We start from the raw sequence: 13,530 nt of genomic DNA on the forward strand, positions 1-13,530 counted from the left end.
ATACTCCTGGGGAGCTAGTATTATCCCATTTTACTGATGAGGTCTTAGACTCAGTGGGAGAGTGATTTGACCAAGATGACAAGACAGATTTAAGAGAAGGAGGTATTGAAGACCTTGACCTGAAATTTGGAGCAGCAGAAATGTTTGTAAGAAGAGCTTAAAATGCATCTTTTTGTTCCAGGAGAAAAAAAATAACTCCAAGCCATGTAGGAGAGTTACGGAGCTGGGACCCTGGAGAGTTTTACTGTGGATCAGGTGGAGATAGTTTCCCATCAGGGTAGCTATCCTTGCATATTTGAACATCATGAAGCCGTTTTTCTAGCACAGAAGCAACAGAATCTGTCACTCCTGTCCTCTTTTCTGTCTCCCCTTTCTCCCATCACAGGCTACATTTATAAATCCAAAGGGGGCTCAGCTTGATATCAAATATAAATGTTGAAAATTGCTGGTCATGGGCTGGAAAACTGAAGATGGAGGAGCTTGGACAAGGTAAAAGGAGAGAGAGAAATGACCTCACAACTAAAAACCAGCCTGAGTGACCGCCCCTAGGGAACCATCTCAAGCCCCACTCCCTAGAAGTCTGCGGCTTTCAGTAAAATTAAGTGTGTGAGACAGGATGTCAGGAATATTGGTTTAAATGAGAGAAAGAGGAGAAAGACCTACAAAAAGAATAATGATGCAACTTCCTCCCAGAAAACTTCCAGTCACTGCAGAAGGTAGATGACAGAGAATTCTGAGTTTCTCTTGGAAACCAAAGTTCATAGAAATAAAGTAGCTTTTCTGATCTCTTTATTTAAATTTTAAAATATATTTCAAGGTTACCAAAACAATATAAGCATATTGTCCAAAAGTTGGAAAATAGAGAAGAGAAAAAATAAGATTTCTACCCAATGTCTAATGTAATGATTCTGTTTATATGTTATGAATTATCACCCAAATATATCCATCAGTTTCCCTGTAGTTATACCTGGTTTGAATCTAGACTTTGCCACCTGTGGGCTGAGTGACCTTGGATACTTTACTTCACGTCTCAGTTCTGGCAACCAAAACTGTCTATGGGGGATGCAGTGAAGATACGGGGCTGGACGGGACCCACACTTGGATAAGACGCTAATGGAAAAACCATAGGTTTGACTATACGGTGAAAGCTTTAACCATAGCTTTAAAAACCACAGCTTTGACTCTAGGTTTGTCATAGCTTTTTTCCCCAAGGAGCAAGCGTCTTTTCATTTCACGGCTGCAGTCACCGTCTGCAGTGGTTTTGGAACCCAAGAAGATAAAGTCTGTCACTGTTTCCATTGTTCCCCCATCTATTTGCCATGAAGTGATGGGACTGGATACCACAATCTTAGCTTTTTGAATGTACTTTGCTGACAAAGGTCTGTATAGTCAAAGCTACAGTTTTTCCAGTACTCATGTATGGATGTGAGAGTTGGATCATAAAGAAGGCTGAGCCCTGAGGAATTGATGCCTATTATTGACATTTGGGGCTGGATAATTCTCTTTTGTGGGAGCTGTCCTGCAAATTGTAGGATGTTTAGCAATATCTACCCACCAGATGCCCAAAGCACCTCCCTCCCCCAATTCTGACAACCAGAACCATCTCCAGTCACAGCCAGGTGTCCCGTGGTTGAGAATCATTGGTCCAGTGGCAAGATTCTGAGATCTCTTTTCAAGTGGCCACACGAGAGTGGAAACAGCACTGTGATTGTGATCATTTTCGAGACAAGCAGCCTAAGGCACAGTTCCAGCCAGGGCATTAGTGACGGACAGCTCAAATGACTAAGTCCCTCCTTTCTTCCATCTCCCTAAGGACCTCACCAGTCTTTGCTGAGAGGGCTCTTCTGGTGCTCCAGTGATAACAAATCTGGGCAGGAAGAATTTAGGGACATGTTCCTCCCTGTGGACTGGGAGCAAGCCGGTGACCTAATGTGAAACTCATGGGCCTCTGAAGAGGACTCTGGAAGTCTGGGTGACACCAGCCTGTGCCCCAGATGCCCTTTCTCTTCCCCAAGGCCCTGTCCTCATGCTGAATGGGAAGAAAGGAGCAAGCCTGGTAGTCATTCAACACCCTGCTCTGGGAGGGAGGGAGGGGATAGTTCCCTAGGTCATTTCTGCTGCCAGCTCTGTGGTTTGAAGCATGAGTCCCCGATACTTTCACCTACAGATAGGCACACAGCCCTCTTACCTGATGTCCACCTAGCCAGCCCTGGGGCTTTTCTCAAATGAGTCTTTCTCAAGATGTGGAACAGGGAGGCACCATTCTCTGAGTTCCTGCTACAGGTAGACCCTGGGTTGGGCATGTAACCCACATACTCACCAATCCCTACAGCTGCTCTGGCAAGCCTGGCACACCCTTTGGCTCCAACTCAACCTCCATGGGGTGCCAGGAATTTGGCCTCCTCTGCTGGTTTTTGCTGGGTGCCTGAGCCCAGGCTTTATGGCCTCACCAGGCCACCTACAGCAGAGTCCATCTTCCCAGTGATGTCTCCACCTCAAACCAACCTCTTTCCCTAAGGGGCATGATTTGAGAGAAAGTCTGAATTTTACTCAAGGACAGACACCAAAGGTTGAAGTAGTACCTGTGTCAGGAACCAGAAGAGCGGTGAGAGCGTCACGGGACCCTGGAGCCCACAGGACCTCACCGCCCTTTTCAGTGGTTTGTTGGAGGAAAGAAAGTCAGCTACAGGGGATATTTCAAATTCATGAAATGCAACCACTTCCCAAACCCACGGAGGGGTAGCAGTTGAGTGGAAATGCTGAGAGGGTGGTTGGGATCAGACACAGCTGAAGCTGGAGATGTGGGGTACAGACTGTGGTGTCCTCAGGGATCTTTTCTGTAGGCTCTGGCTCCTCCGGAGTGTGAAGGGAGAGCATGAGAAGTGGTCAGGGCCTGAGAAACAAGGGGACAGAGTTGGAGGGGTGGTGCTGGGCAACAAAAACCAAGCCCAGGGTGGGAGACTTGGAGGGTAGGGTTGAGTGTCAGCCAGGAAGGTGTGGGGCCGCCAGGGGCATCTCTGGAAAGGTATTAGTCCTGGTATTAATGGGAAGGAGAAGCCAATTCTGGTCTTGACAGGAAAAGGAATTTTGCTCATCGGAACAGTTTCTAGAGATAATCTTATAAAGGTGTGGAGAAGATTCAGGAAAATGAACGAGGGACAGTAAAGCACCAACTGACATATCAACATCCCGTGACCAGGGGGCTTAAGCAGCAGGAATTAATTTTCTCATGGAGCTGAAAGCTAGAAATCCAAGGTCTAAGTGCCAGCAGGGCTGTCTCTTCTGAGCCGTCTCCTTGACCTGTAGGTGACTGTGTTCTCCCTGTGTCTTTGGGCAGTCTTCCCTCCATGTGTCTATGTCCTAATCCTTATAAGGACACCAGTCCTGTTGGATACAGTTCAGTTCAGTTGCTCAGTTGTGTCCGAGTTTTTGCGACCCCATGGACTTTTGCAGCACACCAGGCCTCCCTGTCCATCACCAACTCCCGGAGCTTACTCAAACTCATGTCCATTGAGTCGGTGATGCCATCCAACCATTTTATCTTCTGTTGCCCTCTTCTCCTCCCACCTTCAATCCCTCCCAGCATCAGGGTCTTTTCCAATGAGTCAGCTCTTCGCATCAGGTGGCCAAAGTATTGGAGTTTCAGCTTTAGCATCAGTCCTTCCAATGAACACTCAGGACTGATCACCTTTAGGATGGATTGGTTGGATCTCCTTGCAGTCCAAGGGACTCTCAAGAGTCTTCTCCAACACCACACTTCAAAAGCATCAATTCTTTGGTGCTCAGCTTTCTTTATAGTCCACTCTCATATCCATACATGACCACTGGAGAAACCACAGCTTTGACTAGATGAACCTTTGTTGGCGAAGTAATGTCTCTGCTTTTTAATATGCTGTCTAGGTTGGTCATAACTTTTCTTCCAAGGAACAAGTCTTTTAATTTCATGGCTGTAGTCACCATCTGCAGTGATTTTGGAGCCCCAAAAAATAAAGTCTGTGACTGTTTCCACTGTTTCCCCATCTATTTGCCATGAAGTGATGGGACCAGATGCCATGATCTTAGTTTTCTGAATGTTGAGCTTTAAGCCAACTTTTTCACTCTCCTCTTTCACTTTCATCAAGAGGCTCTTTAGTTCTTCTTCACTTTCTGCCATAAGGGTGGTGTCATCTGCATATCTGAGGTTATTGATATTTCTCCCAGCAATCTTGATTCCAGCTTGTGCTTCCTCCAGCCCAGCGTTTCTCATGAGGTACTATGCATATAAGTGAAATAAGCAGGGTGACAATATACAGCCTTGATGTGCTCCTTTTCCTATTTGAAACCAGTCTGTTGTTCCATGTCCAGTTCTAATTGTTGCTTCCTGACCTGCATACAGATTTCTCAAGAGGCAGGTCAGGTGGTCTGGTATTCCCATCTCTTTAAGAATTTTCCACAGTTTATTGTGATCCACACAGTCAAAGGCTTTGGCATAGTCAATAAAGCAGAAATAGATGTTTTTCTGGAACTCTCTTGCTTTGTCGATGATCCAGCGGATGTTGGCAATTTGATGTCTGGTTCCTCTCCCTTTTCTAAAACCAGCTTGAACATCAGGAAGTTCACGATTCACATGTTGCTGAAGCCTGGCTTGGAGAATTCTGAGCATTACTTTACTAGCGTGTGAGATGAGTGCAATTGTGCGGTAGTTTGAGCATTCTTTGGCATTGCCTTTCTTTGAGACTGGAATGAAAACTGACCTTTTCCAGTCCTGTGGCCACTGCTGAGTTTTCCAAATTTGCTGACATATTGAGTGTAGCACTTTCACAGCATCACAGCCCCTGGCATTAAGATGTTTAATTCTGGCCAAGAAAATGTGGGTAGATGTGACTTGTGCCTTTTCCAGGGCTGGCCCTCAAACTTCTAATGTAACTCTCCACATTCCTGCATTGCACATTAGTGGCCAGATTCAGAATTCAAGAGCCCTGGGGACTCTGGAGTCACTGGATACAGACAGCCTGACCCCCTAAATGCTTTTGAGAAAGCCACTGAAACAGGCACCTCTGGGTTGGACTTGGTATGAACCAGAAAGAGACCTTTGCTGGGTCGAGACTGAGTTTTGGAGGTTGTTTTTGTTTTTGTTTTTTTACAATGGCTAGCATATCCAGATGTCTTCTAGAAAATTAGAGAAACCAAGGGAACATTTCATGCAAAAATGGTCATAATAAAGGACAGAAACAGTAGGGACTTAACAGAAGCAGAAGATACTTAGAAGAGGTGGCAAGAATACACAGAAGAATTATACAAAAAAAATCTTCATGACCCAGATAACCACAATGGTGTGATTACTCACCTAGAGCCAGACCTTCTGGAATACAAAGTCAGGTGGGCCTTAGGAAGCATCACTATGAACAAAGCCAGTGGAGGTGATGGAATTCCAGCTGAGCTATTTCAAATCCTAAAAGATGATGCTGTGAAAGTGCTGCAGTCAATATGCCAGCAAATTTGGAAAACTCAGCAGTGGCCACAGGACTTGAAAAGGTCAGTTTTCATTCACTCATCTCACACACTAGCAAGTAGTGCTCAAAATTCTCCAAGCCAGACTTCAACAGTGAACCATGAACTTCCAGATGTTCAAGATGGATTTGGAAAAGGCAGAGGAACCAGAGATCATATTGCCAACATCCTATGGATCATTGAAAAAGCAAGAGAGTTCCAGAAAAACATCTACTTATGTTTTATTGACTATGCCAAAGCCTTTGACTGTGTGGATCACAATAAACTGTGGAAAATTCTTAAAGAGATGGGAATATCAGACCACCTGACCTGCCTCTTGAGAAATCTGTATGCAGGTCAGGAAGCAACAATTAGAACCGGACATGGAACAACAGACTGGTTCCAAATAGGAAAAGGAGTACGTCAAGGCTGTATATTGTCATCCTGTTTATTTACCTTACATGCAGAGTACATCATGAGAAACGCTGGGCTGGAAGAAACACAAGCTGGAATCAAGATTTCCGGGAGAAATATCAATAACCTCAGATATGCAGATGACGCCACCCTTATGGCAGAAAGTGAAGAACTAAAGAGCCTCTTGATGAAAGTGAAAGAGGAGAGTTTAAAAGCTGGCTTAAAACTCAACATTCAAAAACTAATATCATGGCATCTGGTCCCATCACTTCATGGCAAATAGATGGGGAAATAATGGAAACGGTGACAGACTTTATTTTCTTGGGCTCCAAAATCACTGCAAATGGTGACTGCAGCCATGAAATTAAAAGATGCTTGCTCCTTGGAAGAAAAGCTATGCCTAACCTAGACAGCATATTCAAAAGCAGAGACATTACTTTGCCAACGAAGGTTCATCTAGTCAAAGCTATGATTTTCCCAGTAGTCATGTCTGAATGTGAGAGTTGGACTATAAAGAAAGCTGAGCACCGAAGAATTGATGCTTTTGAAGTGTGGTGTTGGAGAAGACTCTTGAGAGTCCCTTGGACTGCAAGGAGATCCAACCAGTCCATCCTAAAGGAAATCAGCCCTGACTATTCATTGAAAGGACTGATTTTGAAGCTGAAACTCCAATACTTTGGCCACCTGATGCGAAGAGCTGACTCCTTTGAAAAGACCCTGATGCTGGGAAAGATTGAAGGCGTGAGGAGAAGGGGATGACAGAGGATGAGATGGTTGGATGGCATCACCGACTGAATGGGCATGAGTTTGAGTAAGCTCCAGAAGTTGGTGATGGACAGGGAGGCCTGGCATGCTGCAGTCCATGGGGTCACAAAGAGTCGGACACGACTGAGCAACTGAACTGAACTGAGCATATTCAGACTATCACAGCCACCAAAGCTACACACAGGCAGGGGGAAGCAATTTTCCAAAAGAAATCCAGGAAGGTATATATGTTTTTAAAAAGAGAGAAATGAAATACTGGTCATGTCTTTTACCTTACAGCAGATAAAATAATATTTCTTTTGTGCCTTCTGGATTTATTAACATGCTTAGCTGCCAATTATAAAAATGCTTTTCTATATATTTTCAAGGATTTTGTGTGGTAAGCAGCTTCCAAGATGACCTCTGTGATCCCTGCTCCTGGCACTCACACCATGGCATCGGCCCCTCCTTCCCTGTGCAGGAGTTCATACAATGTGATGAGAAGAATGTGAGAAGTGATGCTCTGTCACTTCTGAGGGTAGGTTATACATGACTGTACCCTCCATCTTTCTCTCTTAGGTCACTCACTGTGGGGCAAGTCAGCTGCCATATTTTTAGGGCATTCAGATAAACCATGGAGATTCCCCTGGCAAGGAACAAGGTCTCTGGCCAATAACCACTAAGGGATTGAGGCCTGCCAACAACTACCTGAGTGATCTTGGAAGTGGATCCCTCTCCAGTTGAACATTGAGATGACATCTTGACTACAAACTCATGAGAGACCCTGAGCCAGAACCATCCAGCTAAGTTACTCTGAGATTCCTGAGCCACAGAAGCTGAGATAGCAAATGCTTGTCTAAAGCTGCTAAATTTGGGACTAATTTGTCATGTAAATCTAGAGAACAAATCCATTTCTTTGTTTGTTTTGTAAAATAGGTAAATCTTGGGTCCATTTGAAACCTATTTTCATTCATAGTATAAGGTGTAGCTCAAACTGTTTTTTTTTTTCCAAATAGATAATCAATGGTCTTGACATTATTTATTGAATATTCTATCCTTCCCACTCTGACTTGAAATGCTGCATTTTAATTTATTAACTTACCATATTGTAATGAGGTTCTTGGTGTCTAGAGCCCTTCCATCAGGCTGGTACCCCCACCTTCTTGCTGCTGGAGTCCTTGACTGCTAACAGCTCACCCTTGCATTGTTCTTGGGAGGGCTGACCTTGACTGATAGGAGCTGCCTTGCCTAGAGATGCTTGGAAGGTCACACCCCACCCCATGCATGCCACTGACTGATGGACTCAGGGGGTACTAGGTTACTGATGCCTGGGACAACCTCTGTGGTGCCGGTCATGTTCCCGAGTCCCTGAGGGATCAGGCTGAGTCTAGGCTTCTCCTGAGCCCACAGCTCTGCCTCTTCTCGCCCATCTGGTCCTGCTTTTTCCTCACTCCCCAAGAGTTCTCCTAAGAGCTGTCCCTCAGCAAATTGCTACACAAGGATCCCAGAGTCAGGCTCTGCTACTAGGGAGCCCTCCCTCAGGCACATGTGCCCAGGGCTCTGTTTCTGGACTGTTCGCTCCGAGCCATTGATAGCATTTACCAGCAGGGCCCAGTATCACACAGTTATTTGTTTTTGCTTTGGGGTGGTCTGATCCAATAAGTACTTTGCCACTCATTATTGTTAATTAGCTTTAAAAAACAATTGTCGTGGGGACTTCCCCAGTGGTTCAGTGGTTGAGACCTTATGCTTTCACCGCTGAGGACGCTGGTTCAATCCCCAGCTGGGGAATGAAGATCCTGTATGCTGTGGACTGCAGCCAAAAATTAATAAAAATTCTTCTAAAAATCATGGTAAAATGTACATAATATTCATCCTTTTAACCATTCGTAAGTACCATTCAGTGATAGTGAAAACATTCACAACACTGTTTACATGACCATTGTCTATACCCAAAATGTTTCATCCTTCCCAACATAAATAATACCCATTAAATAATAATATCCACTTCCAGTCATCCTCCAGCCCCTGGGACCCTCTATTCTGCTTTCTGCCTGTCTGCGTGCCAATCCAGGTACCTTATATGAATGAAATCATACAATATTTGACTTTCTGTGTCTGGCTTATTTCACTAAGCATAATGCTTTCAAAGTCTACCATGTTGTAGGATGTATCAAAATTTTATTCCTTTTAATGGCTGAATAATATTCCATTGCATTTATATATCACATTTAATTTATCAGTTTACCTGTTGACGGATACTTGGGTTGTTTCTGCTTTTTGGCTGTTGTAAACAGTGCTGCTAGGAACACGGGTATACAGATACACCAGTTCTCCGCTGGAGTCCCTGGAGAATGTCATATGTAAAAGCAAAGAGAATAGTGTGATTAGTGCCCAAGTACTCATCCGCCAATTATTAGCTGTAGCTAATCTTGTTTCCTCTTTATTTTCCCCTTAAACACACACACACACACACATTTCCTCTATCTCCTCCCCAACCTCTGCTGCTGGCTTATTTTAAAGTAAATTCTAGACATTATATATCTTTAAGAAAAGGATTCCTTGAACATAAACACCATACCATTACTTCATCTTTAAAACAAATAATCATTTCTTTGAAACATCTAATATCTAATCAGGGTCAAATTTCCTTGATTATCTCCAAATGTTGGTTTGAGTCACACATTGCATTCTGATGACATGACTTATATTTCCTTTAACCTATTAAAGTTCCTCTTTTTTTTTTTAACCTAAGAAATGTTTTTAGATCCTTTGTGCATAAGCTAACGCGCTGTGACCATGTCACAGGTCCCAGGGCCGCTGCTTTTCCCACCCTTCTGTAGACAGCGCTTTGGGTGCTCCCCTGGAGCTGCACCAGTCTCACACCTCCACAGAGCGGTCAAGCGGGTCCCCATTTCCACCTTTAGTAAGTGTACCATCTGAAAACGCATTTCCTTGGGGCCTTTTTGATGGTAAGTGGGGAGTTGGAATTCTCAAGGCTTTTTTGGTTTTCTGCTCTTAAGAAATGACCTTTTCCAAGAAACCTGTTGGATGACTCAACAGGAGGCCCCAGGACTAACAAAGACACCGAGTTGTTTCACTAAATGCATAATAGAAGAAAGAAACATTTATAGATTGAACGTCACTTTAAACTATGGTTTAAAATATGAGTGAATTATTAAACTGGATGAACACAGATATAACTATTCCCCCTATATCTCAAAAGTTTAATATATATATATATATATATATATTCATGATGAACAGAAGTTGTAAAAGTAGAGCTATTTGGATGAAGAGTTATCACGCATTGCGTTGTAAAGGTGATTTTCCAGTTATAGAAGGACAGACTCATTTCCTAAGAAGTCTCTGCCTCCCCTTGTCTTTATTTTTTTATTCTATGAAGTTTCTCCACCCACTGCCCTTGACCGGGTGTCTCACTTCCTCCACAGACGGAACTCTCTGAATATGCTCTGGATTTTGTCTCTGGTTATTGGCCATCTCTGGGTGCCACCAGCTATGCCCCTAGTCTCTGCTGGGTTCTCGCAGATTCCTTTCTCCTAGCTGCAGGCACTCTTCATGCTAGCTGGCAGCAATCACTCAGGCACAGGAGAGAAAACAAATGCAACACCAACAGTCTCAAACCATAGGAAGCAAGGAGCTAACTTCTTTTTTGTTTCCTCTTAGGCCAGAAGGGATGCGCCAGTGGCTTCTGCTTGGCTTTTCCTATTACAATAGGCTTACTCTTTAAGTCAGGGAGCAGTTCCATGGCAGTCAGGTCTTCTGCTCCATCTACACAATCAGAAACTGGGGAGATGACTGAAGCCTGCTGTTGACCGTGGCCAAAGTTTCAGTTATCACCTGAGGCTCTTAAAGTCCTGACTGGAGGACCAAACTGGTGGTCTACAAATCAAGGAAGCGGCTTTATTGACTCCAGGGTTTATTTTTTTGAGGTTTTATTGAGCCAGGGTCAATTGTAACTGAAAGTTTGGGAGGTTCTTCTTTACCTGGCAAAATCACCTCAAGTTCTTTGGTGGAAAACTAGTAAAATTGTGCATAGTATGTACTTGTGCTGTTAAAACTGGTTATCAGTGTCTTAAGTTTGGAAATGGGATTATGAGGGGCTGAAACTCTAGTAAAACTAGGCCTCTATTCCCTAGATCCAGAGAACATTCAATTACATACTTCACAAGCAGTTGAATTGTGTTGTTGACCAAATATTTCCTACTCTTTGCCTTCAGGACTCCTTGTCGCTTCATGGCCCCCTTGTGGTTGGATGGGGTACTACATGACTAGTTCCAGCCACTCTGTTATGCGCGAATGTATGTCACTTCAGGGCCAGAACATCTAGTTGCTGATTTGTTACCCTCCAGATCAATACTTCTGCTTTTGCGTTTGGCAGTGTTCATGACTGTTCATGGCAGTGATCGCGACTACTTCATTAGCCTATATCCTGGAGTGAGAAGGTGTAAAGTGAAGAGGACCCAGCAACTTGCAATAGATACATACGACGTAAACAAGAAGCAAACATTTGTTACTTCATGTCATTCAAATTTTGTCATAATCTGGCATACTTTGATTGGTACAAAAATTGCTTCTGGGAGATGGAGGTTATCTTAACAAAATCTGACTTTTGTGGCATTGACTTGTGGGGCAAGGAAGATGATTACGGAAGCTGTTATACACGAGTGAATTTGACAAAACCATCACCTACAATAAACTGGAAGACAATGAACCTAGTAAGCTTGCAGCTCCAGGAGAGGGAGACTAGAAAACTAAATGTTAATAGCAGGTGTTGGTCAGTGTTGGCTGCAGCCTGATGCCTCCATATCCTTGAGGCACAGTGAGTACTTGGATCTTCATAGGAGGGAGTTGCTGAACTGGGCACAGCCTGGTGGTACAGGCCAGGTCTGCCTAGTGGCCCCTGCCCAACCACCTGACCCTGTGGCACACCTGTGCATGCTCAGTCCCTCAGTTGCGCCCAACTCCTTGCGACCCTAAGGACTGTAGCCTGCCAGACTCCTGTGTCCATGGAATTCTCCAGGCAAGAACCCTGAGTAGGTTGCCATTTCATCCTCCAGGGGATCTTCCTGATGCAGGGATTGAACCCGTGTCTCTTGCGTCCCCTGTATCGGCGGGCGGTTTCTTTATCACTGACCCACCTGGGAAGCCCTGCGGCACACCTGCCCCCCACCCTCAATTCATGCTGCATGTCTCTTCCTCCTATTCTGAAGCTTGTTCCCATGGAGACACAAGAAGCTGCAGGCCCGCCTGGCATCTCTGCTGGCTTGTTGGCCAGCCCGGGCAGCCTGCAGAGTTGTGGGCTGCAGGAGAGCAGGTGGGGAGTGCCACTGGCTTCTGCTTATTGCCTGGCTTGCCCTACAAGCTGCGGCCGTAGACCACCACGGCTGTAGACCACCATGGTCTTCAGATGCAGCTCTCCCAGCGCTTGCTGAGGCCACAGGGGCAGCACGTGTAGTGCAGGGCTAGACAGTGCCTGGTGAGGCCACCCAGAAAACACGGCAGCTAGGAGGTGGGATCCTGTGGATCTATTCTTCTCCCTCGCTCCCCTGAGGCAGACTTCTTGGTATCACAGTGGTTCCTATGGCCTCTCTGAAGATCTCTTATGCAGCTGAGCAATCGCTATGCTTATCACAGTGCTATGGCCAGCTCACTCTTGCCTTCCTTCCTTCTTTGCCTGTCTCACTCCAGCTACCCTGGGATTCAATCCCCCCCAAAAGTGTTAACATCTAAACTTTTGCCTCAGACTTTTCCAGGGAATCGAGGCTGAGGCAAAGCTCATTCTTCACACTTTGTTTTACAAAAAATCGCCCTGTGACATCAGTTTTGCTCAACACATAGTCACTTAGCACCTCCTCCTGTTTGCTGGGCACCAGGAGAAACTTCGGGGATGCAGTACTGAAGACAACAGGTACAGTCCTTCCCCCAGAGCCTTTGGGGTACAGGCACCAAGAGAGATGTGGGGAACAAATATCCCATTATCCAGAAAGCAAGGAAAGCAAATTCTAGAAGCTTTTATGTCTATTATAGGTCAATTCTAAAACCTGTGAACAAGGAGAAAGGGGACAGTGGCTAGATTTATACAAATTCTGCATGCCAGATAATCCCTTTCCTGAAAGTCGACTAGAGTGGATGGGCAGGGGTGCTGGCGAGGTGAGTACTTGGGTCACAGTAGTCATCCGAGAAAATATTGGCCTAAGACTCTTCTAGCAGCTTATGGGTTGGTCAACTCCGCAGACTGGAGGACAGGATACTCTGGTGGACTCAAGAGAAGATGACGAATTTGGAAGGTTAAACCTTCGAGAGGAAGGGATTCTCCCTCAGAGAGGGTGGACCAGAAGCTGAGAGTCCACTAACGACCTCTGACCTTCCCTCCCACTCAGGGATCCTGTGCTGCACTGAGCACCTGTTGTATTTTGGAGAATTTTATTCCAATTATTTGCTCCGTGTAGCAGGAGTTTTTGGTACTCTGCCCAGGTCCTGTGGCCCTCATTCACCAGTCCTGTGCACTCACCCTCTTCTAAGTGCTGGCATCAGGGTTTCCTTGTTCCTTGGGCTCTGGAGTGAACAGGAAATGCCTAAGTGTTTATGCCCCTCCAGAGCAGCCTGTAGCCAAGAACTGCTAGTGGAGGAAAGCTAAACTTCCCTTCCTCGAGGTTGGGCCAACTCTCAACGGTAATTTACACACCACACTTCCCCCCAGAATCAGGTGAAGGCTAGGACTTTGCCTAAGATGGTCCCTTTGACTGCCTTTCCCCTTTGCTACTCTGCTCACCTCACTCCCAGGACCAGTTGAGTCCTTTCCACCCAGTGTTCTTGGAACTGAAGTACCAGAAATTTCTAATCAAAAGTGGCAAGAAGAAAAAAAAAAAAGTGGCAAAG

The sequence above is a fragment of the Bos mutus genome, chromosome 28, assembly GCF_027580195.1.
Source record: "Bos mutus isolate GX-2022 chromosome 28, NWIPB_WYAK_1.1, whole genome shotgun sequence".
Taxonomy (NCBI): Eukaryota; Metazoa; Chordata; class Mammalia; order Artiodactyla; family Bovidae; genus Bos; species Bos mutus.